This window comes from Heloderma suspectum, chromosome 3, assembly GCF_057233095.1.
Source record: "Heloderma suspectum isolate Gila_16-S chromosome 3, 16-S_ref, whole genome shotgun sequence".
Lineage (NCBI taxonomy): Eukaryota > Metazoa > Chordata > Lepidosauria > Squamata > Helodermatidae > Heloderma > Heloderma suspectum.
Genome location: NC_139460.1, coordinates 253010829 through 253035363, shown reverse-complemented (window position 1 = coordinate 253035363; position 24535 = coordinate 253010829). Strand labels below are relative to the sequence as shown.

Here is a 24535-nt window from a genome sequence, read left to right as displayed (position 1 = left end):
CACATTCAGGCTCTGTGCCTACGTGGAGTCTCGATTCAGGAAACTTCTATAGCTGAGGAATTTTGTTGGGAACCCTTCCCCCATCGTCCCAGTGTGCACGTCCCTAGCACGCTCCCACTTATTCTCACTTCTCTTTTGACTGCCATTGTGGTAGCCTTGTGAGGGAACTTCTCTTGCATTCAGTTCAATCTGAAAGTGTTTTCAAAGCTGAGGTTTTATTCTGTCTTCTTACCTATCTAAGTATTCTCTCCTTAATCTTTGCATTGTTTTTATTTCTATTCCTTTTTCGCTGTCTTGCAATCGCCCTCATGGGCGTATGGCCCTTAAGGCGCCATTAGGAAGTGTGTCCATTGTGGGCCTAAGTTACCACCATCCAACGGGCATTCTCTTTGCCTTTTTTGCCTCGAAGAAGGGCACGTTGTTGAGGCTTTTCCTCCTTGCCAAGCCTTTTCAAAGCAGGCAAGGTGGAGTCATTCTGACCGATTGAAAGCTGCTGTTTGGAAACGGGCGTTGGAAGCAGTTGAGGAGCCAAAAGGTATGGCGGAGAAGCCAACCTCCCCTCAGGGAGCTCACCCGCTGAGCAGGAGCCTGCCCTGGTGTTGGGGATATCTTCCTCTCAGTGTTGTACTCCCCCAAGTATACAAGATCCTCCCACTTGGACCAATCTTTGACGTTCTCACTGGCTAAGAAGCTAACCAAAGAGGCTAAAGCTTCAAAACAGGCTAGTCTGTCTTCTTTGGAACCTAAAAAGTAGAAGAAAAAGACTTCTAAAAGGTTGGATGACTTTACTTGGGATCGAATGTGTCCCTCGGGCCCTGCCCTGTTCTCTGATCCTGCACGGACATCTTGGGAACAACAGCAACCTCCAGCACCAGCCGCCTCTCCAGCACCCCACCTCAGGATCGATCATGTTCTTCGCTCCCGACTGCTTCTCTCAATTCTGGCTCAGCATCTCAGGATCGACAATGACCTCCAGTACTGGCCGTGTCTCCCATTGCTCCACCAATGCCTCAGGACCAAATGCATTCACCTGTACTGACAATTGAGCCTCCCTCTCCACCAATGTTATTCTCCCTAATTCCAATGGTGAACCCTATGCCTCTGGTGGACCCCATTCTGATAACTTCTACATCAGAGGGTGAAATCAGGGTCTGATCCCCAACTGGTCCATAAGCTTTGCCACCTTGTCCATACTGGCCGCAATGGTATGGGACATCTCGAGACCGATGTCAGGGATCTCTGGATTTGGTATACTCAGTTGCCTCCTTCAACAGAGATCATCCCCCTAGTCTTTACGAGCAGAGCCGGGATAGAGATTGGTCCAGATCACCCATCTCTGATTGGGAGAGACATCCAACATGGAATTCTCGAATCAGGAGACCCCATGATTGGGATGAGGATTGGTATGATCCATACTATGCCCCCCCCCCACCATCCTGACCTTCCATATTGGGGCAGGAGTTGCTACTGTCTGCATACATCAGCTACCTTGTCGAGACTTCTGGATCAAAAGGATACCTTTTGAGTGCCTCTGTCGGTCCTGAATCCCATTCCACAATTGCAGCAAGCAATCCAGGTACCAACACCCTTTCTTTGCGGCCAACCACTTGCCATGCTACAGCCACCAGTGCAACTACTGGCTACATTATAGCCATTGCTGTAACCACCAGCCACACTACAGCCACAGTTATAGCTTAAAACCGGTGAAGAGTATTCACTTCCCTGCAAGGAAGGCGACAAGCAGGCTCTGCTACAAGCATTGCCAGGGAAATTACCATTCTCCAGTACGGAAGGCTATCAGTTTGACACCACATCTCAGTCCTCCTGTCCGAAGTCCATTTCCTTGCTTGATGCTGTTGTTGGGTCAAATTACACCATCTTGCAATCAGAGGACCCTGGACAATTTTCTAATCAGATGATGAGAATGGCTCAGTCTTTCAGTTTGGAAACCCAACCAGTAACCTCCACGGTGCAAGATCCAGTTTTTGACACAGTGAATGCTGAAGTGTTTCAACCTGTTGCCATACCCTTCCTTCCTGCCCTGGAAGAGACTATAAAACAGTCCTGGAAAGCCCCATCCGCTGTGTCACAAAAGTCAAAACGCTTGGAGGGAATTATCATTTCTAAGAAGCCAACACAGAATATCTATTCAAGCACCCTGCTCCAAACTTGATGGTGTAAAGGCTGGACATGGAAAGTCTAGGAGAGCACATTCTTCTCCAACTGATAAAGAAGGCAGATGCCTTTACTTACTTGGGAAGAGACTATTCTTCCGCAGCAATGGGCCTAAAAATCTCAAATTGCCAAGCGGTGATGTCACAGTATCAGCTACTGTTGTGGGATAAAACTGGCCTCCTCTTTGAACATCTACTGGATGATCAGAAGGAATTAGGCTGCCTTTTTCAAGCCAAGGCAATGAAGTTGTCAAGGCAACAAATAAATACGTCCTGCCATCAAGTCGATGTGATTCAAATGTCCTCGTCATGTCCATTGCTCTACGTTGCCATGCCTGGTTGAGGTCAGCTAGCCTTCCTCAGGAAACTACAGTGTGATCTATCCTTCAATGGTCAGGGACTGTTCAGTGCAAAAACTGATGACGCAGTGGACTCAGTACAGAAGGCCCGTACCACGGCGAGTCGAATGAGAGTCATGCCCCAACTGCCACCCAGCCAACAGAATTGGTTTCAACCTTCCGCTACCAGGTACCAACCTCAACAACCCGGGTCTCTGCAGCAGTAGCATCCTCAACTAACAACATTGGGAAAGTCTTTCCTGAGTTCAAAATTTCATGGCTATCAGTGCAAAACTGACAGCAGAAACAAGTGGCGCATTTGATTAAGATAACCTTTTTTTCATCCCTCTGCTTGTCTTCCCATCTTCAGACCTCTTCTGTCCTCCTATCATCTTGCTTAGTGCAACAGTGCATCAGATTTCTGGATCCTTTCCATAGTCTGTAGGGTCTAGAGGATTAAGGTTGACACCCTCCCTCCTCTCAGTACTGCTCCATCCCAGTTCCTCCACCTCAAAGTTCAGCCAATTCAACCAGTCCCACACGCTCAACTTCAGGATGGTTTTTACTCGAGGTACTTCACAATTCCGAAGAAGGACGGAGGTCTTCGAGCGATCCTAGACCTGCAGGAGTTAAACTTTTACATCTCTCCCAGGAAGTTCCATATGATTTCCCTCGAGTTGATACACCCTCTTCTATCCAAAAGAGATTGGTTCGCCTCTATCGACCTCAGTGACGCATACTTCCACATCGCCATAGAAGAATCATATCAGCGTTACCTCCCCTTTGTCATCGGTACCAATGCCTACCGGTTCTAGATACTACCTTTCAGCCTAGCCACCGCTCCTATGGTTTTCACCAAACGTATGTCAGTGGTCTGTTCCCATCTTTGGATGTGAGATGTTGCGGTGTACCCGTATATCATTGATTGGCTTCTGGTGGCATCGACATGGAGCCATCTTCTTTGGTCAATAGGTGTGCAATCTCCTTCAGAGCCTGGGACTTGCCTAAATCTCAAGAAATCTCATCTGCAACCTACCCAAGCTCTTTTATTTATTTATTTATTAATTTCATTTCTATACCGCCCAATAGCCGAAGCTCTCTGGGCGGTTCACAAAAATTAAATCCAAGCAACACACAATAAAACAATTTAAAATATACAGAACATTAAAACCACAATATAACAATACAACCACAATAAAATCTAGCAGCAGTGCAGGAGTTTAAAATACAGATTTAAAACAGCAAAGATAAAAATTTAGAAAGCTAAAATGCTAAAATGCCTGGGAAAATAAAAAGGTCTTCACCTGGCGCCGAAAGGAATACAATGTAGGCGCCAGGCGAACCTCACTAGGGAGCTCATTCCAGAGCCGGGGTGCCACAGCAGAAAAAGCCCTCCTCCTAGTAGCCACCCGCCTCACTTCCTTTGGCAGGGGCTCACGGAGAAGGGCCACTGATGATGATCTTAAGGTCCGGGCAGGCACATATGGGAGGAGGCGATCCTTCAGGTAACCTGGCCCCAAGCCGTTAAGGGCTTTGAATGTTAACACCAGCACTTTGAATCGGGCCTGGAAATGGACTGGCAGCCAGTGCAGCTGGAAATGGACTGGCAGCCAGTGCAGCTGGAAAAGTACTGGCGTAATATGAGCTCGCAGGCCAGTCCCTGTTAACAATCTTGCTGCCCTATTTTGGACCAGCTGAAGTTTCCAGACCGTTTTCAAAGGCAGCCCCACGTATAACGCATTGCAGTAATCCAGACGAGAAGTTATCAGAGCATGGATAACTGTAGCAAGGCTATCTCTGTCCAGATAAGGGCGTAGTTGGTATACCAGCCTAAGCTGATAAAAAGTGCTCCGTGCCACTGAGTTCACCTGTGCCTCAAGTGACAGTTCTGGATCCAAGAGCACCCCCAAACTACGAACCTGATCCTTTAGGGGGAGTGCAACCCCCTCCAGAACAGGTTGAATATCACCTAGCCGGGCAGACGAACCACCCACTAACAGTACCTCCGTCTTGTCTGGATTGAGTTTCAGTTTATTAGCCCTCATCCAGTCCATTACCGTGCCCAGGCACTGATTCAGAACAGTCACTGCCTCACCTGGTTTTGATGTAAAAGAGAGGTAGAGCTGGGTGTCATCTGCATATTGATGGCACCTCAGCCCACACCTCCGGATAACCTCCCCCAGCAGTTTCATGTAGATGTTAAACAGCATGGGGGATAAAAGAGAGCCCTGTGGAACCCCATGGCACAATTGCCATGGCACAGAGCAGTAATCCCCCAGCACCACCTTCTGGAATCGGCCATCCAAGTAGGAGCGGAACCACTGTAGTGCAGTGCCTCCAACTCCCAACCCAGACAACCTATCCAGAAGGATACCATGGTCGATGGTATCGAAAGCCGCTGAGAGGTCCAGGAGAATCAACAGGGTCGCACTCCCCCTGTCCCTCTCCCAGCAGAGGTCATCCCACAGGGTGACCAAGGCAGTTTCCGTTCCAAAACCAGGCCTGAAGCCCGATTGAAATGGATCTAGATAATCCGTTTCATTCAAGAGTGCCTGGAGCTGTCCTACAACCACCCGCTCAAGCACCTTGCCCAGGAAGGGGATGTTGGCCACTGGCCTATAATTGTTAACATCCTCAGGATCCAGGTTAGGCTTTTTCAGGAGTGGTCTAATTACTGCCTCTTTTAAAGCGGCAGGCACCACTCCCTCTCTCAAGGAGGAATTTACAACCGCCTGGACCCAGCCGGACAACCCCTCCTTGTTTGATTTAATAAGCCATGAAGGGCAAGGGTCAAGCACAGAAGTGGTCGATCGGACTTGGCCAAGCACCTTGTCTGCATCCTCAGGCCTCAGTAACTGAAACTCATCCAATAAAACTGGACCAGACGGTGCTCTGAACGCCTCTACCAATGGAACTGCATTAATGGTGGTGTCCAATTCATGACGAATCTGAGCGACTTTATCCTCAAAGCGCCGTGCAAACTCGTCATAGCGTGCTACCGAGGGTTCCACCGTCTCTGTCCCTGGCCCAGAATGTAACAGGCCGCGAACCACTCGGAAAAGCTCCGCTGGACGACACTGAGAAGATGCAATGCTGGTGGAAAAGAACTGCCTCTTTGCCACCCTCACCGCCACAGAGTAGGCTCGATAGTGGGCTCTTACCTGTGTTCGGTCAGACTCAGCACAAGTTTTCCTCCACCTGCGTTCTAGCCGTCTCCCCTCTTGCTTCATTGCCCTCAGCTCAGGTGTGTACCAAGGAGCTGGCTGGGCTCTGCTCAGAGGGAAAGGGCGCTTGGGCGCGATCGTGTCAACCGCCCGAGTCATCTCTGCATTCCACAGAGCGACCCGGGCTTCGACAGGAGCACCAGCCATACCAGCAGGAAAATCCCCCAGAGCCCTCTGGAATCCATCGGAATCCATTAATCTCCGGGGGCGGACCATTTTAATAGGTCCCCCACCCTTGCAGAGGGGAAAGGCCGCCAGGAGTCTAAACCTCAGCAGGAAGTGATCTGACCATGACAAAGGGACAGATGTTAATTCCTCCACTTTCAGATCACCATCCTCCTGCCCAGTCGAGAAAACCAGATCAAGCGTGTGTCCTTTTGTATGCGTTGGGTCGATGACATGTTGGGACAGCCCCATGGTTGTCATGGGTTGTCTCTACAGTTCATCAGGGCGCTGCTAGACTCCCGCTTGGGCAGAGCGTTTCTCCCCGGGATTTAATAGAGGTGCTGACCTTGTTGGCAGCACAGCTAAATTGCTGCAAGTCCATTTTGGCCCTCAAAATTCAGCAGCTATTAGGCCTTATGGTTGCAACAACATCTGTGGTCCGCTATGCTTGGTTGAATATGAGGCCTCTTCAGAACTGGCTCATATGCAACTTCAGTACTGAGCAGGATGCCCACCAGACCAAACTGCTGCTTCTACGGGACATCAGGAACTCCTTCCAGTGGCCAGTGGTGCCAGCCAACCTGTCAGAGGGCATTCCCTTCCTTCAAACTTCTCCATCCAGAGTAGTAACTATGGGTGCATTGCTCTTGGGATGGGGAGCCCACTGCTTGGGCCTCACAGTCCATGGGCAATGGTCGGCCTCGGAGGTAACACAAGATATCAACCTTCTAGAGCTCAGAGCCAGAAAGAAAACTTTTCAGGTGTTGGAGCTGGGACCTGGTAGGCAGACTGGTCCAGGTCATCTTGGACAACACTACAGTTGTTGCATACCAGAACAAGGAAGGGGGTACGACATTGCTTCTACTCCTCACCCTAACTCTCAAGATCTTTCAGTGGTGTTCATTTTGTCTGACTGAACTGCTCACAATCCATGTTGCCAGAGCGAACAGTGTTTTGGCTGACCAACTCAGCCGGGTCAAACTGACTTCACATGAATGAGAGCTGGACAGTTCAATCCTGAGGGACTTGTTTCACCTCTGTGGCACACAGTTTACCTGTCTGCTGTCTCTGCTTTTCATCCTCCTGTTGAGGGGTTTTCAGTCTTCTTGCATCTGACAGCAAAGACATTTCTAAAAGGGATTAGGAATCTGCCACCACCTGTTCGTTCCACGGTACCTAGCTGGAGTCTGTCTGTGGTGCTGAAGGCACTGTCATCCAAGCCCTTCGAGCCCTTGGCAACCACAGACTTGCACCATCTCTCCTGGAAGGTTGCCTTTCTGGTGGCCATTATGTCTGCACAATGTGCTAGTGAGCTCTGTGTGCTCAGAGTAGACCAGCCTTATCTTACCTTTCACCAGGACGTGGTGGTCCTCAGACTGAACCCTTCCTTTCTACCCAAAGTTATATTAGAATTTAATTTAAATCAGGACATCATTCTGTTGCGTTATTCACTTCTCCATCTATGCCCTTGGAGTCGACTTTGCATCCACTCAATGTTCGACATGCTCTGGCCTTTTACAAGTTGAGGACTGAGCCTTTTCAAGTTTCACCTCACCTGTTCATCTGTTATGGGGGCAAGTGTAAAGGTCATCTGCTTTTGATTCAGAGCTTTGCTTCCTGGGTCATCAAAACTATTGAGTTATCGTGTGAGTTGGCTAGATTTGAACCATCTGCCCAAGTCTGAGCTCATTCTATTCATATGATAGCAACGTCCATCGCATTCGACAGGAGGGTTGCCATCCCTGAACTGTGTTGCCCTGCAAACTGCTCGACACCTTCTACTTTTGTTATACATTACAGACTGGATGTTCGGGCTAGAGCTGACTGTACTTTTGGTCGTGCCGTCCTTCCCTCAGTGTTGTAATAGGACACCGACCCACTCCTCCGTGTAAGTTAGCTTACTACTTGCCCATATGTATGGTGCACAGAGACCACAAAGAAGACAGATAGGTTGCTAACTGTGACTGTAGTTCTTCAAGTGGTCATCTGTGCATTCACACAACCCACCCGCCGTCCCCTCTTCGGTGTCATACTTGAGTTCGATGTTGGGTACAAAAGGTATTCTCAGTTTCGAGGCCACAATGTTGGTCTCAAGGAACTGAGGGAATAAGTGGGAACCCCCTAGGGATATGGGCACTGGGATGGTGCGGGAAGGGTTCTCACCCAAATTCCTCAGCTGTAGAAGTTTCCTGAATCAAGGCTCCGTACAGGCACAGAGCCCATATGAGTGAATTCTCAGACGACCACTGAAAGAACTACAGTTACAGGTAGCAACCTGCCTTTTCTTTTGTCAAATTTTAGCTGACCGGAGCCAAGATGCCACTGTGTCATAAAATTTCTATCCTACTTGATTCTTTGGATATATTGGCAAAAAACTATTTTTCTTTTTCTTAAATCAGTTGCCTCACTTATCTCTGTATGACCATAGTCTTGCTGTTGTCATTTATCAGTAGATGACTTTGCCTTGGATAATAATCATAAATACCCAGGTGTTAATGATTCAGGATCACCTCAGTGCATATATTTATCTCAACAATGGCATGGTTCGCACATAATGCTAACCCATTGTTTATTTAAACCATAGTTTGTTGCCCTACCCAGGGTTTGTCTGGCAGATGATCCAACAAACCATGTTTTCTTCTCTCAGGCCCTGGGTTATTCGTTTCATCGCCCACTTCCTCCCTGTATCCCAACTGCCTTTGCAGTACTGGCATGTAAAGAGGCTAGGTTTTATTACCAGTCTTGCCCATTGCCTCTGTAGCCTGGCCAAACAACCGATGATTCTGGGTTCTATGACAATGTATAGTTTAAACAACCTGCAATTCACAACCCAGCAACAAACCACGGGTTCTTATTATGGGTAGTTTATCATTAACAACCCATAGTTAATTCATAGTTTTGTGTTCACTTTCAATGAGAACCCACAATTCAACAACTCATGGTTAATTGAGCCTTGGTTTGTTGTTATGTGCAAACCAGGTCAATAAGTCTGGTTCACATATAATTACAACCCTGAGTATGGGTTGTTGAATCGTAGGTTATCATTATGTTTGAAACCTGCACTATGATTTAACTCTGCATTGTTAACCACAAACAATCCAGGAAGAAAGCCCGTGGTTTGTTGTTGGGTTTTGAACTCTAGGTTGTCCGTGGTTAACAACCCAAATTTTCCCTGATGAAAGTTTGGATTCAAAACCCAATTCTCAAAGTTCAAGTTTTGACATTTAAAGCCCTTCATGGTTCAGGACCAGGGTATATGTAAGATTACGAGTCAATATGTGTCTAGTTGTACTCTTAAGTTCATCATCTGAGGCCCTTCCCTGATGCCCCACTAGGTGAGTGGTTGCCTCAGAGAGGACTTTTTCATTGGTGGCACCCTTGCTGTGGAATGCTGTCCCCAGGGAGGCTCATCTGACGCCTGCCTTGATGTCATTTTGGTTCCAAGTGGAACCCTTTTTATTTTTTCAGACCTCTTAAATATTTTTTTTAGCTCCAGTCTTGATAGTTATCTCTACCAAATGATGTTATGCTACTTTTACATATGGTTCGTTTGATGTGTATATTTTAATTGTTCTGGCATTTATTTATTTATTTATTTCATTTATATCCCGACTTTTTTCCTCTTGAAAGGAACCCAAGGCGGCTTACATTATCCTCCTCCTCTCCATTTTATCCTCACAACAACCCTGTGAGGTAGGTTGGGCTGAGAATCTGTGACTGGCCCAAAGTCACCCAGTGAGCTTCCATGGCTGAGTGGGGACTAGAACCTGGATCTCCCGGCTCCCTGTCCAACACTCTAGCCACTACACCACACTGGCTCTCATTTGGATTTTGTAAGTCACCCTAAGAATTTAAAGGATGTAAGTACTTAAATAAACTTTTTAGGGATACAAGGATAAAGTTAACGGTCCTTTTTGACAAACCTGTAGGGCAACAGAATTGAATTAGACTGATGAACTTGGGTAATAATATAAAGCTCTTAGGCATATAGACTTTGATAATGAATGTATTATGAGAACTGCAAAGGACAATGCGGAATATTTTGGCAAATATTTGAAAAATAGCACCGTGTATCCAGATGTTCAAAATCAGGATGTGCCACTTTGAATGTTCTGCAGTTTAATGAATCAGAATATCAGTAGTGCCTGGAACTCAGTTTATGATTAGAAGGTGGAATTTAAGTGCCTTCAAGTGAAGGTAAAGTACCTTATTTGCCATGGGTCATCTCCTCCAATTGGGCACCTGTATCCAGTATTTTGAGTCTTGTAAATAAAAGATGATCTTTCACCAACATAACCCAATCAGAAATATTATGCCTCCCGTGAAGGGGCTAAATTAGATTTTTAAAAACTAATGTTACGATGTATAGGATCTTGAATACTTACTTGTGAATGCTAGTGGTAATTTTTTCCACTATATGTTTGCTATAGTTTTGTATCATTTGCTTTAGCTCAGATAGCACAGTAAAAACAGGATGTGCTAATGGTTCTATCTCCTCTGGAAAGGAAAGACAGTTTTCACAGTAGATTCTGTAGATTTTCTTTTTCCTGTTGATTACAGGAAACTCTTTGGAAAGATAGTCCATCTTTCGCCAGAGTGGTCATAACTGTATTCTTCAGCATGAAAGGAAATGGCTTTGTCTGTCTCCTTTCTCTTTCTTAATTACTCTTGTGCTAATGTATTGCACTTATGTATTGTTTACTAAAAATATGAAAGACTGGAACACTATCCAGATGCAAGTGCAAAAAGTATATAAATATTGCAGATAGGTTGTAGTATTCACATGAACATTAAATCAAGGAGGGGTGTGGATTCATGGCAGTCGTAGATTAAAATAGTGTTTACTTACATCCTATACTGAACTTAACATACTATCTGAATAGTTCTTGACTTCAGTTCTCAGTAAACTTTCTTGTAAACAAATCACATTGGGCTGAATCCGACTAGTTTCCCTCTGCCGATGGAAGGCTTTCGTCAGTGGAACAGAGTTGGGGACAAGTTTCATTGATTTCCCCCTCCTCCCTACAGTTCCCCACATTCCCCCCAAACCTACTCTGGAGGTCCCCAAGCCCACAGAGCAGATTTTGGGGGGCTGCAGTGATGAGGTAGAATTGCTGGAAATTGCCCTTCTCCCCATTCCATTGACAGAAGCCTTCCATCAGCGGCGGTAAATTAGTTGGATTCTGCCCACTGAATTTTAGTTGAACTTTTCTTTCAAAGTCTGTGTGCTTAAGACCTACTAAATTAATCTTTTCTTTTCTTTTACAAATGCATGAAGCATGGTGAAGTTTGTTCTTTCCCACTCTATGTGTGATGAATCATAACTTTGCAGACTGTACATCAGTCTTTTCATGGGAGGTTTGGGAATGATAAACACCATATTGGTGTAACTGATTAGAATAGGTTACCTTTGAGGTGAATTAAGCCCCTTATATTACTCATCCCCAGTTGAGATAAATTGTGGAAGATATGTGGTTTCCTATGAACTTTACTTCTATAAACAACATTTTAATATGTTACCTAAAATAAATTTAGAACTTCTTTCACATAAGTGATTATTCTATTGTGAGACTACTTCCATTTTTTAAATATCCAGAAGGCTAGTATAATACAATTTTTAAAAAAAGTCTTGAGGCATTTTAGACTTAACATGACTATTAATAGGGGCATACATGTTCATGATTGAGTGGGTAGGTATTTAAACCCCGATTCCAGAGAGATGGGAAATATATGCCTACCTCCTTAGGTGATTGGTTCATACACCGAATAAGGCAACCTCTGGCCATTAATGCTGGTATCACACTAACACTAGGCCTGTTCGCATAGTCATGGGGTGGGAAATAACTCACGGTGGCTTATTTCCCCTGCTGCACCTGCCAGTAGGATTTGCATAATTACCCTCGCCATTGCAGCATGCCAAATCGTGTGAACATGGTGAGGGTGGCTTGCTGCTGTGGTTAATAAGTCACCCTAGAACCCAGAAGCCCAGTTCAGACATAATGAGCAGCTACTATAGGTGAATTTCCCCACGGGGCTTGTGGTGGTGGTGGCAGCCGCCATTTTGAATATTTGGGGCACAGTTGGGGCATGCTGAATGTGGCATTCTTATTATGTGTGCACCTGGCAAGGGTGAGTTGTTGGGGTGGTTGACAAGCCACCCGCAACCCTAAAACAGCCCATGGGTTCTGGGTGGCTTGTCAGCCATCCGAACAACACACTTTGCTGGGTTCACACGTAACGAGAAGCTGCGGGAGCTTGGATCAGCAGCCTGGCACACATAGATGCTGCAACCCACCATGGTGATCATAGATCAGGTCTAAAACATCCCACAGGTTTGGGGTGGTTTGTTAACCACAACAAGAAGTCACCCTCTCCAGGTTCACACAACAAGCTGCGATGGCAAGGGCAATTATGCAGATCCCCTTTGGCATGTGGCTTATTTCCCCCTCTGTGATCATGCAGACCTGGTCATTGTTAGTCTTTAAGGGCCACAGGACTCTTTGTTGTGTGTTCTTTCTGTTGGATGACCTTGACATAATCAGAGGGTTGATTAGAGGTTGAAGGGTGTTAAATACAAATCAAGGAACTTGCTTTTAAACTTCCAAATAGGATTTCTTCCCTCTTCTCTGCTTAATGTTGGAATAAATGACCTGTAAAAATAACATCATTACCTCAGAGCAGACCTGCAGTTCATTACAAACTTACAATAACCTGTATGGGAACACAGGTAATGAATAAGAAATCTGACTAAAAAAATCATTTCTCATTCCTTGATAACTGGTTTTCATTCATAGGATTGGATCCAGTGGTATCTCTCCTCAGGCAGTCTAGGCCCGGTAGTGGCAGTGCTTGCGGAGACCCTACCACTGGCGTCCACAATGTAATACTTCTGGGGGCAAGCACTGAGACGAGTGGAAATGCTCATTTTTGGAATTATCGCAGCCACCAGCAGCCTGTACGCCAATGGGGCTGGCCATGTGCACACCGCTGCTGACGGGCCAGGGCCTCCTGCAGAAGGGCATGGTTGGATCTAACCCATAATGTTTTACCTTGATTGTTAAACATAATGTTATGTGCAATAAGGTAAAACTTCTTAGAAACTATTTTCTCCTTGGAGTTGGACTTTATGGTCTTGTAGGCCCCTTCCAACCGTACTGTTCTATGATTCTCTGATCGATCCTTTGATTATATGGCTCCTGTCAAGAAAGTTCGAATTCTACTTTGGAATGGAGTATAGAATATGAACAGGCTAGCTGATGTAAAATGAAATGGGATTATATAGAATCCCAGATTTTGGGATAGAGGCCACTAAGCTTCTTTCCTTGTAGGTTGGTGCTACAAGTAACAAATATCAGGTATAAACTTTAACAAACTTGACTGAAAAATGTAAGAAACAAGAATAGGATACATTCAAAATGAAAATGCCAGCATTACAATAGCAACCAGATACTTTCCCATCCAGGCACTGGCCAGCTCCAAATTTGCTTTGTTTCACCAAGATTACTGTAATGTGCCTTCAGACCACTCCCTGGGACCATTTTGAAGAAATACTGCTGTTATGTGGTTTCAGCCTCCCACCTCTCCATTTTAGTTTTGGCATGGCTTGTCCACTAACAGTGCATGATAACTTTGTCTATTTGGATAACCAGCTCACATCCATACTAGACAGTGGGCGGAGGTGGTGAAACGGATTTGTTCACTCTGAGGTGGTGTGCCAAGATGGTTTGTATTTTGGAACTTTGTTGAAACATTGCCAAGAGATACAGCTAGAAGCATCCATTTGGTGATTACAGAGTACTGGTGTTTACTTGGGACTATCTTCTGCGTACTGCTTCTACACCCTGTAATACCTGCTCAATTTACATTTGCACAAGATTAGGAATATATTAGGCTATAACATAAAATAGAGGTTGTGCCATAACAGAATATGTAACTGTATTAAACTTCAGTTCTGTGTACTATTTTTAACCTATTTTGTTGGAGAATATCTTTCTCTATTTTAACATTTATCCTGAGCTTTTGATGGGCAGGCTATTAATCTAGATAAGACGTAATATCAATAAAATACAGATATTTTATTTTCACTTAGCATAGAAAAGCTCTTTTCAGTTTAGCTAAGCAAGAATCTTACCAAACTAATGCTATTAAGATACTTCTACAAAGAGAAGTTTCTTCTTGTTTCAGCCTGTGTAATATTTCTGTGTTATGATCATAGTTCCAGTAGTCTTACATATTAATTTATGACTAACTTCATGTAACTATATTATTTAAAGAAGGAATATAGGACTACATGAGGAAAATATAGTCTAAAACAAGAAAATACATTGGCACTGCCAACACTGTATTTGCATAACTTGAGTGTCACATTTTGGTTCCTTGTACTAGAATATGAACCTTTGGGGCACAGTTGCTAAGTGCGAATAGCCTTGGTAGTAAGGCGTATTAGAGAGCAGGGCTACAATGTTTTGTCAATTTATTATAATGGTTAATCGATTTAAATACCTTTTAATTGATGATAAAGGTACCAGTTAAGCAAGCAGATTTTAAACACACACACACACACACACGGCGACAACTATTAGAGACGTTTTTCTCTTAACGCTACTATTCTGCATACAATCTTAATGTTTTACAGGTATCTAAATATAGGGAGTTTCCTATGCATATTTGCTGGGTAATTAATCAACCTTTTGAAGACAAATCTTCTGAATTTTAAATCTAGGAAGCTGCTGATGTTTTTCTCATTGCGTCTGCACTGTGTTAAAATGCTCTTTCCTATCTCTCCAACTGTCCCTCCTCTTTCCAGTACCACACGCTAGCATGCAGACCATTTTCTGGCAGCAGATAAATTTCCGTATCGCTTTCCCTGTCAGATTCCTGGACCATGAGATAAACCAGTTTAATACAACGCAAAAACGAAAAGGTTAAGGTTAATGTAAAGTTTCTGACTGCATTCATGGCTAAGGAAAACTTGGCTATTGCTTTGAAAAGGAATTATGCAGGAGTGCGTTGTTGTAGTGGTAGCTGAAATGTTCATTTTTCCCCATCCTCCAGACATGGATTTTGTTTTTCATTTGAATTCTAGGGGCCTTATTCAAGGTGAGGAACACAGCATATGGTTTTTCTTGCATATTTAATTGTATAATTAAAAGAAATAGCAAGGATAATTCTCCGAAAAGAAATAGCAAGGATAATTCAGGTACAATTGCATGTTGAGGTATTGACATATGGGTTTTTCTGAACCCTTTCAAAGGATAGTGGTATTTACACTGCAAATGCTGACTTCATGTAAATGAATCACTTGATCACTACTACTGCTCATAGCTGTTTAAATTTAGCTTACTTAGTTTTGCTAATTATGGATAGTTAAAGCATATCATATTTTGCTGATATACATTATTTTCAAATTGGGTTTGAAATGGACAGAAACCTATTGTTATAAATTATTTTGATGTAAAACTTGCTGTGCTGTTTTTCTTGTCTGAGTGATTCTCTTAGATTTGGTTATGTAAATATATGTCAGTGAAAAAGAACTCGGAGTACAAATTCAAGTGGAGATTTTCTCACAACCCTGTACCCATTATTTTTGGTTCATATGAACTTGGTAGATCATTCTGAATGAGTAACTGTTGAGAAACTAACTTTTTTCCCGATTTTCCACAGGTCTTCATTTTTTAACCAGCCAAGTTGTAAATCATGTCTGTAGAAGTTTTTTGTTTTCTGTTACAGTAAACTGTGTCAACTGTTGACAACATGCTTGGCGAACTTAAGAGATGTTCCAAAAAGAGGCTTTGTAAATATATTGTTGAACAATTTTATTAATCTCATTGTGCTGTTTTAATAATGTGAGGATTTTATGGTGTGCATTTGGCCAAAAACTGTGGCTTTTATTATTTGTTTGATTGATCTGTTATTAAGAAGTGGCCTTAACTTTAATATTGTGTTAGTGACATATCTTGGCATGTCAGCGAAACTTATGTCATTTTTGTAAGCATTGTTCAATGGATTAAGTCACTTACAGCTGAATGCCTCACAGTTGCTGATTTTTTTTCCCTCCAGAAAGTTACAATTCTTTTTCACCCATTTTCTTTCTATTGTAGTTTTATTCTGCTGCTCTCACAGCTTAGAAACAAATTATGTTGAACTGATAAGAAAGACTTGGTTACAATATGTCTTAACTTTGTGACTCTTTTTATAACCTTAAATTAAGAATAAAGAATATGTAAATATGCTCACTTGCATCTGTGAAGGATCCAATAAATTTTTGGAACAGTGATTCTGCTTCAATGTAGTAGATAAGTTTATTCGTCTTTCCAGTCATACTTTGATTGGCTGGACAGGAGCCCTGGATATTCTCCCTATCTATTTTTACTAGGTGAGCAGATAGCTCTCTTTTGGTTACCGGTAGACATTTGGAAGTTTCTCCTGGACTAGTGCCTTTGAATGCTCACTGATGGAAGGGTCAAAAGGTCAATGAAAGACTTACATGTGGTAGAAGAATAAAACACTGGGTACTGTTGAGTTTTTAAGTCAATAAACCTTGGCTTTATGACAGATCTCAGTTATTTGAGGTTAATAAGAGTGTCTTCTGCATGCTTTGTGGTTCTTGATTTATACTGCCTGGTGACCCATTGCTCGCTGATGGGTCACCAGTTAGGAATAATGGCCCTGTAGTGCTTTTGTGTACAGCCAGCCTCGCCTGTCCTCATCTTTGTCCTACTTATTACTCCACTCATGATCTACCAGCCCATAATGACTCCAGATCTACCTTTGATATTGACATCCTAACCATATTGCTTTATCGTATTACTTGTCTGATACATAGCTTCTCATATTGCCTACCTCTCTACTCTAATGGTTGAATAAAATGTGTCTTGTCATCAAGTTTAGTCAGTTATTAGAAGATGTGGCTGATTTATTGTTCTACTGAATTTGTTTCTTCTGGTATTCTTGGATCCATGTAATATTATGCAAACTAAGTAGAGAATGACACTCTGGTAGAATATAATTTGTCCCTCATAGTCTCACATATGTTAAATATTTTGCTTTTCCTCCAGACTAGGAGAAAACATTTGTTTACAGTTTACACTCACTGTCCTGACATGGTTAAAATAGCCTGCAGGGTTGACCAACATGTATTTAAGACATGTGTATTGCACATAGCAAATGCATATCAAAATGTTATATTCAGTTATGCTTGTCCCCCTAGTTTTTCTTCATTTGGATTCTGGGACCACGGGCTATACTTCCTGGAAGATGGGCTGTTGGCTAGGGATGGGTTGCACCTCACAAAGGCTGGGAAGAATGTGTTTGGCCACAGCATGAAGAACTTCATCAGGAGGGCTTTAAACTGAATCCTACGGGGAAGGGAGATGTAATGTTGGGGGTAACAATGGACGTAGGCGCATGCACTGCAATGGAGAGAACAGCGCTGATAGCGCCCAATAATAGTCTTCAGACACATGTAGGAAGAAAGCCAGACTATGAAGCACATGGTCTTCGATGTCTATATACTAATGCCCAGAGTATGGGAAACAAACAGAACGAACTTGAACTCTTAATACAGGAGGGAAATTATGACTTGATAGGTATAACTGAGACTTGGTGGGATGACTCTCATGACTGGAATACAGCAGTTGAAGGATATAACTTGTTCAAAAAGAACAGGAGGAACAGAAAGGGAGGCGGGGTTGCACTGTATGTGAAAAATACATATCTCTGCACAGAAATACAGGAGGAGGAGCTTGGTAGCCCCATCGAGAGCATCTGGGTTGAAATAAATGGAGCAAAGAATAAAAGGAACCTGGTGGTCGGAGTCTACTACCGGCCACCCAATCAAGGAGAAGCCAAGGATGAAACTTTTGAAAAGCAAATAGCCAATGTTTTAAGGAAGCATGATGTAGTAGTAATGGGGGACTTCAATTTCCCCGATATTTGTTGGGAGACAAATTCTGCAAAACATGGCCCCTCCAGGAAATTCCTGACTTGTGTGGCGGATAACTTCCTCCTACAGAAAGTAGAGGAAGGAACTAGAGGATCGGCTATCCTTGACTTGATCCTAACCAACAGAGATGACTTAGTGGATAAAGTAGCAGTTACAGGAACTCTGGGGGAAAGCGACCATGTTGTACTTGAGTTCTTGGTTCTAAGGGAAGCAAAAGCCGAGTGTACTCAAACGCGTACCCTGGATTTTAGGAAAGCTGATTTTAATAAACTCAGAACAATGATCAGTAAGGTCCCATGGCAAGCAATGCTAGCGAGAAAAGGAGTCCAAGATGGGTGGGAACTTTTAAAAAAGGAAATTCTCAAGGCACAATCACAAACAATTCCAACAAGAAGAAAAGGTGGAAGACAACAGAAGAAGCCAATGTGGCTTCACAAAAAGCTTAGGGATGACCTGAAAACAAAAAAGGACACATATAGGAAGTGGAAAGAAGGCCAAGTAACAAAGGAAGAGTACAGGCAGGTAGCACAGAATTGCAGGGATGGCGTCAGGAAGGCTAAAGCGGAGAACGAGGTGAGGTTAGCGAGGGATGCTAAAAACAACAAAAAGGCTTTCTTCAGCTACGTGCATAGTAAAAGGCAGAGGAAAGAAATGGTTGTTCAGCTATTAAATAAGGATGGCAAAATGATAACAGAGGACAAAGAAAAGGCAGAGGTGCTCAATTCCTACTTTGGCTCAGTCTTCTCCCAAAAGAGGGTCTATGACCCCCCTGGCAAAGGCGAAGTACAGGCTGAAGGGGCAGGATTGCAGCTTGAGATCGACAGGCATATGGTCAAGGAACACCTCATTACTTTGAATGAGTTCAAATCTCCAGGGCCAGATGAACTGCATCCTAGAGTCATAAAGGAACTGGCAGAAGAGCTCTCAGAACCGCTGTCTATTCTCTTTGAGAAATCATGGAGGACCGGGGAAGTGCCAGATGACTGGAGGAGGGCTAACGTTGTCCCTATCTTCAAAAAGGGTAAAAAGGAGGAACCTGGGAACTACAGACCAGTCAGTCTGACATCAATCCCTGGGAAAATTCTGGAGCAGATCATAAAGCAATCCATCTGGAAGCACCTTGACAACAATGCAGTGATTACTCGAAGCCAACATGGATTTGTCAAAAACAAGTCCTGCCAGACAAATCTGATCTCATTTTTTGATCAAGTCACCTCCCTTGTAGACCGTGGGAATGCTGTAGACATCATATACCTCGACTTCAGCAAAGCTTTCGACAAAGTGCCCCATGATATCCTGATGAGCAAACTAGCTCGAAGTGGGCTAGATGAAACAACGATCCAGTGGATCCACAGTTGGCTACAGAATCGGACTCAAAGAGTGCTTATCAATGGGACCTTCTCAAGCTGGGGAGAGGTAACGAGTGGGGTACCGCAGGGCTCAGTCCTGGGCCCAGTGCTCTTCAATATTTTTATTAATGACTTGGAGGAGGAGGTGCAGGGAATGCTGATCAAATTTGCAGATGACACAAAATTGGGAGGGATAGCTAATACTTTGGAAGACAGAAACAAAATTCAAAGTGATCTGGATAGACTGGAGTGCTGGGCAGAAAACAACAGAATGGCTTTTAATAGGGACAAATGCCAAGTTCTGCACCTAGGAAAAAGAAACCAAATGCACAGTTACAAGATGGGGGATACGTGGCTCAACCACACTACGAGCGAGAAGGATCTTGGAATTGTCGTCGATCACAAGCTGAATATGAGCCAACAATGTGATGTGGCTGCAAAAAAGGCAAATGCTATTTTGGGCTGCATTCATAGAAGCATCGCTTCCAAATCCCGGGAAGTACTAGTTCCCCTCTACTCAGCACTGGTTAGGCCTCATCTGGAGTACTGTGTCCAGTTCTGGGCACCACACTTTAAGAAGGATGCAGACAAGCTGGAGAGGGTTCAAAGGAGGGCAACAAAGATGATCAGGGGACTGGAAACAAAGCCCTATGAAGAGAGACTGAAAGAACTGGGCATGTTTAGCCTTGAGAAGAGAAGACTGAGGGGAGATATGATAGCGCTCTTCAAGTACTTGAAAGGTTGTCACAGAGAAGAAGGCCAGGATCTCTTCTTGATCATCCCAGAGTGCAGGACACGGAATAATGGGCTCAAGTTACAGGAAGCCAGATTCCGACTGAACATCAGGAAAAACTTCCTGAGTGTCAGAGCAATACGGCAATGGAACCAATTACCTGGGGAGGTGGTGGGCTCTCCCACACTGGAGGCCTTCAAGACGAGGCTGGACAGCCATTTGTCAGGGATGCTCTGACTTGGATTCCTGCATTGAGCAGGGGGTTGGACTCGATGGCCTTGTAGGCCCCTTCCAACCCTACTATTCTATGATTCTATGATTCTATAAATAACTCATGGTCAAGCTAGATGCGACTAGGGCAGCCAAGCATTTTTGTTTATGTGTTTATCCCATTCACATATAAAGTAGAACTAGAAATTGGATCTCATTTTTACAGCACAAATATATGCATGGACAAGAAGAACCCAAACCTTGCCTCATGTGCTCTGTCACTGTAGGCACCCTTCTCATTGACTCAGCTGAAAAGTGCCTGCAGTGATGGATTACAGGGAGGGGGCATGATACAGCTTCCATCAACTATGAATACGTGGCTGAGGAAAGATGACATGTACTGAAGCTGGACCCCTGGTTGAGTCACTAGCTGGAGGAGCTCTAGCTGGCACTTTGGCTAGGGACCAAATGATGTCAGGGGGCATGGCCACAACCTTGACAGCTGTGGAGGCATGGCCATACTCCATGACATCATCAGGCCTGTGGGTGGTGGGTCATTCCCCCCCCCCAATTATGGTTCTCCAACCCTGTGGTGAGGGCTACTTTTGTGTCATAGGACTGCATCACACTTGATGAGGCAGATGTGTTTTCCGTTTTCTAGGTGTATATTTTTTGTTCTTTAAAAACCTAAAAAAAAGTATGAAGGAGAGACCTGTGTTGGTCAAGATCCAGAGACACATGTATGCTTTCCCTGAGTAATAAAACAGCTAGATTGTTTTAGTAATATTTGTCTTATTAATGTAAACAGTCCTTTTAAATTTGCTGCACGTGCTGATATCTTTGATGAATGAGGATCTTTTTTATCCTAAAATATATATTGGATTTCTGTATTCTTTTTGCAGCTCTTAATCGCCCCTCTAATGCATACATCAAAGCAGAGAGCTGCATTTCTCACACTACTTTAGCTGTTAGAGTTTGTTAGAAGTCAGTGATAACTGCTTGATAGGACTGATTTCTCTAGTCTGACACCCCCAAAATCCTTGCCATCCCTGCTTGTGGAAATGGAATTCCTTGCTTCTCCCTCCCCATGGCAGCCCCTTCAGCTCCCTGAAAAAGGCTACAGAAAGGGTCGAGGGACCCTGCTGAATGAGGTGAGCTGTGGTGTGTGTGGGGGAGGGGGCTGAAAATTGGGCAGAAGCACCTTCCATGAGTGGAGCCCTTCCATCCATGGAAGGCAGATCTTGGATTCAATCCACTGGTCTCAATCCAGTATTTAATGCTGTAAAATCTTTCTGGATGATCTTTGATATTGTGCAACTTCATTTTCAATTATTGCCTTATGCACAGATGAAAACAGCTGTGAATGTTTCCAGTCTTTTAAGGAAGTTATGAGAGAGATGCAAATTTTAGAGTTGATCCATTTCTTAACACTTACTCCTGCTGTCTCAGTGACAGCAGGGCTTCCCAGCTCCAGGTGCTACTTATATTAGTTTCCTAAAGTGTTGTTATCTTATTGTTTTTCTTAAGAGAACCCTGCAGACAGTCTACCAATTCATATTGGGCTTTTGGAGCCTAAAGACTTAGAACTGTTTTCTTGCAATACATGTTCTATAAATGCAAGCAGGTGTGAGCTTCCTTGGGTATGGATTCATGTGGACAAATACTTGTAGGCCTGGCAGTCACCCATTAACGTATTTCCCTTAGAAAGAGAGGTTACACTATTCTAAATATCTTTTGCTAGAATAAATTGTGTTCACATTATTGGCAAAATAAGGTGGTTAAATCAATTCAGTGGACTGATTTGGGTAGGCTCTGAAATAGGCTATACTCTTACTGTAACCCAGAGGGTAGGAACTGTCTTATTCTTAAACTATGTAAGCCACTCTTGGAGCCTTCTTTGGTTGAAATGTGGGGTAAAACTGCTGTAAATAAAGTACAAATAAATATATTCTGAATAACTGTATTTTCTTTCCATGTAAGCAGTTGTGACCATCCTGAGCATGCTGAAATAGGCATGTACAAGTAAAAACTGATCTACAATCATGGGTAGGGCCTGTTTGTATGTTAGGTTTACAAGACTGCCAAGATAGACAGAAAACATACTGTGTGAACTACTCCTTCTGGTATGTGGCTTGTACCACACAAAGCTAATGTGTCCATCAAGTTTAATTATTAATACTGTTCTCACCTTATCCATGCTTATACTCATGTTTGTACCAGATACTTCCCTGAAGCCAAACTTGAGCCAGAGAGAAACCCATGCCCCTCCTGGCATCACTTTGGCCCAGCTATCAGAGAGGCATGTCCATAGTTTGAAAACTTTGGTACATTTTTTTTTTGGTCAGTTTGGAGCTATAAGTATACAGCCTATTGTTGAGTTGCATTGACGTGCATGGGTGTTTTCCTATTTAGGGAATAGGGAAAATTTTATTTCTATTTTACTCAGACACCATCCAAGTTTGTGTTTGCATTAAATATTTGAGCTAACGGAGTATCTTATTTGCTTACATTCTTCTAATAAGAGTCTTGCTCAGACAAAGTTGTTCCACATTTTAATGTTTTGTCAACATTGTTTTGTTTTTGTACTTGCAAAATGTATAAATTGTTTAGATTTTGGACCCATAATTATGAATACAAAGTTCAAAAGCAGTTTCCCGCTGTAAAGTGGGAATGCTGACATTATACTTTGTATGTTAACTGTTAAGTCATTGCATGAAAAAGGCTTTTCTAAGACAGAGTTTTGGTTCAAAGGTGGGAAAGAATTGCAACTAATATAATAAAAATTGTGTTCTTTGTACCTTCTTGGCTTAGTAGTTTGCCTTTTGAACATATCCTTTTGTCACATTGTTTGTTTACAAATGGCTAGAAATAGGCAGGCTGAAATGGGCATGTACACACCATGTGTCTTGCTCAGTTAGTCATTTTTGCATAGGTCTGTCCAGCGCTGTATTATTAATTTGGTATCTTGCCCGCTCAAATTAGCACAGCCACCCATTTTTGTTTTTGTTTCTTTTAATCCTATGAGAATGGGCAAAAAGCAGCACCTATTCTTAAAGGTTTATATAACAAACTGGCCAAGTTTGCAGATTACACCAAATTATTTAGGGTGGTTAAAACAAAAAGGGATTGTGAAGAGCCCCAAAGGATCTCTCCACACTGGGAGAACGGGCATCTAAATGGCAAATGCGGTTCACTGTAAGCAAGTGTAAAGGGATGCACATTGGGACAAAAAGTCCCAACTTCAAGTATAACCTAAGGGGATCTGAGCTAGTGGTGACTGACCAGGAAAGAGATCTTGGGGTTGTGGTGGACAGCTCAATGAAGATGTCAACCCAGTGTGCAGCTGCTGTAAAAAAGGCAAACTCCATGTTAGGCATAATTAGAAAAGAGATTGAGAATAAAACTGCCAACATCATAATGCCCCTATACAAATCTATGGTGCGACCACACTTGGAATACTGTGTACAGTTCTGGTCATCACACCTAAAAAAAGATAATGTAGAGCTGGAAAAGGTGCAGAAAGGGGCAACTAAAATGATCAAGGTGCTGGAGCATCTCCCCTATGTGAGAAGGTTACAACAGCTGGGATTGTTTAGCTTGGGAAAAAAGGAGGGTAAGGGGGGACATGGTAGAGATGTACAAAAGTATGCATGGTGTGGAGAATGTAGAGAGGGATACATTTTTCTCCCTCTCTCAAAATACTAGAACCTGGGGTCATCCTATGAAGCTGATTCAGGACAGATAAAAGGAAGTACTTCTTCACACAGCACATAGTTAAACTATGCAATTCGCTACCACAGGAAGTAGTGATGGCCACCAGTTTGGATGGCTTTAAAAGGGGGGTTAGACAAATTCCTAGAGGAAAAGGCTATCAATGGCTACTAGTCTTGATGGCTATGTGCTACCTCCAGTACCAGAGGCAGTGAGCCTATGTACTCCAGTTGCTGGGGAACATGGGTGGGAGGGTGCTGTTGCAGTCATGCCCTGTTTGTGGGTTCCTGGTCGACAGCTGGTTAGCCACTATGTGAAGAGAATGCTGGACTAGATGGACCCTTGGTTTGATCCAGCATGGCTCTTCTTCTGTTTTTATGTTGAAGATCAGACATGATTCTCTTTGATCTACTTAGGATATGGCTGATCTGCATGAATAATTGAAATCCTGAAGTTCAGGAATGAGAGAATTGACAGTACATGAGCTTTAAATAACTCCCTAAATGGGGCATTTTCATCATAACCTGAAGATTGACTCATGAACTGTGTAGTGGAATTATATGCAGCCTCATCTCCAGCATTAATGAATCATTATGCATGATCCTTTTCTATTAATACTAAAAATATTTTTGACTTGTAGTGGTAAATGTGTAATTTAGTATCACAGTTTTTATAGTCATTGTTTTG

The 24535-nt window shown here is 43.4% G+C and overlaps 1 protein-coding gene across 49 annotated transcripts in view; it reads left to right on the top strand.

Annotated features, from left to right (window-relative positions):
- ADD3 (adducin 3) overlaps positions 1 to 24535 on the top strand; it is a 196205-nt gene that overhangs the window by 74939 nt on the left and 96731 nt on the right. For 5 of the 49 annotated variants that reach the window (XM_084846312.1, XM_084846335.1, XM_084846333.1 and 2 more), the window contains one exon: positions 9532 to 9594. The exons of 37 other annotated variants lie outside the window; for them this stretch is intronic. The gene's annotated coding sequence lies outside the window, so the exon portion shown is untranslated. Of the gene's footprint in view, positions 1 to 7701; positions 7790 to 9531; positions 9762 to 24535 lie in introns of those variants that run through there. 7 more of the 49 variants (XM_084846348.1, XM_084846346.1, XM_084846334.1 and 4 more) reach the window with 5 other exon arrangements.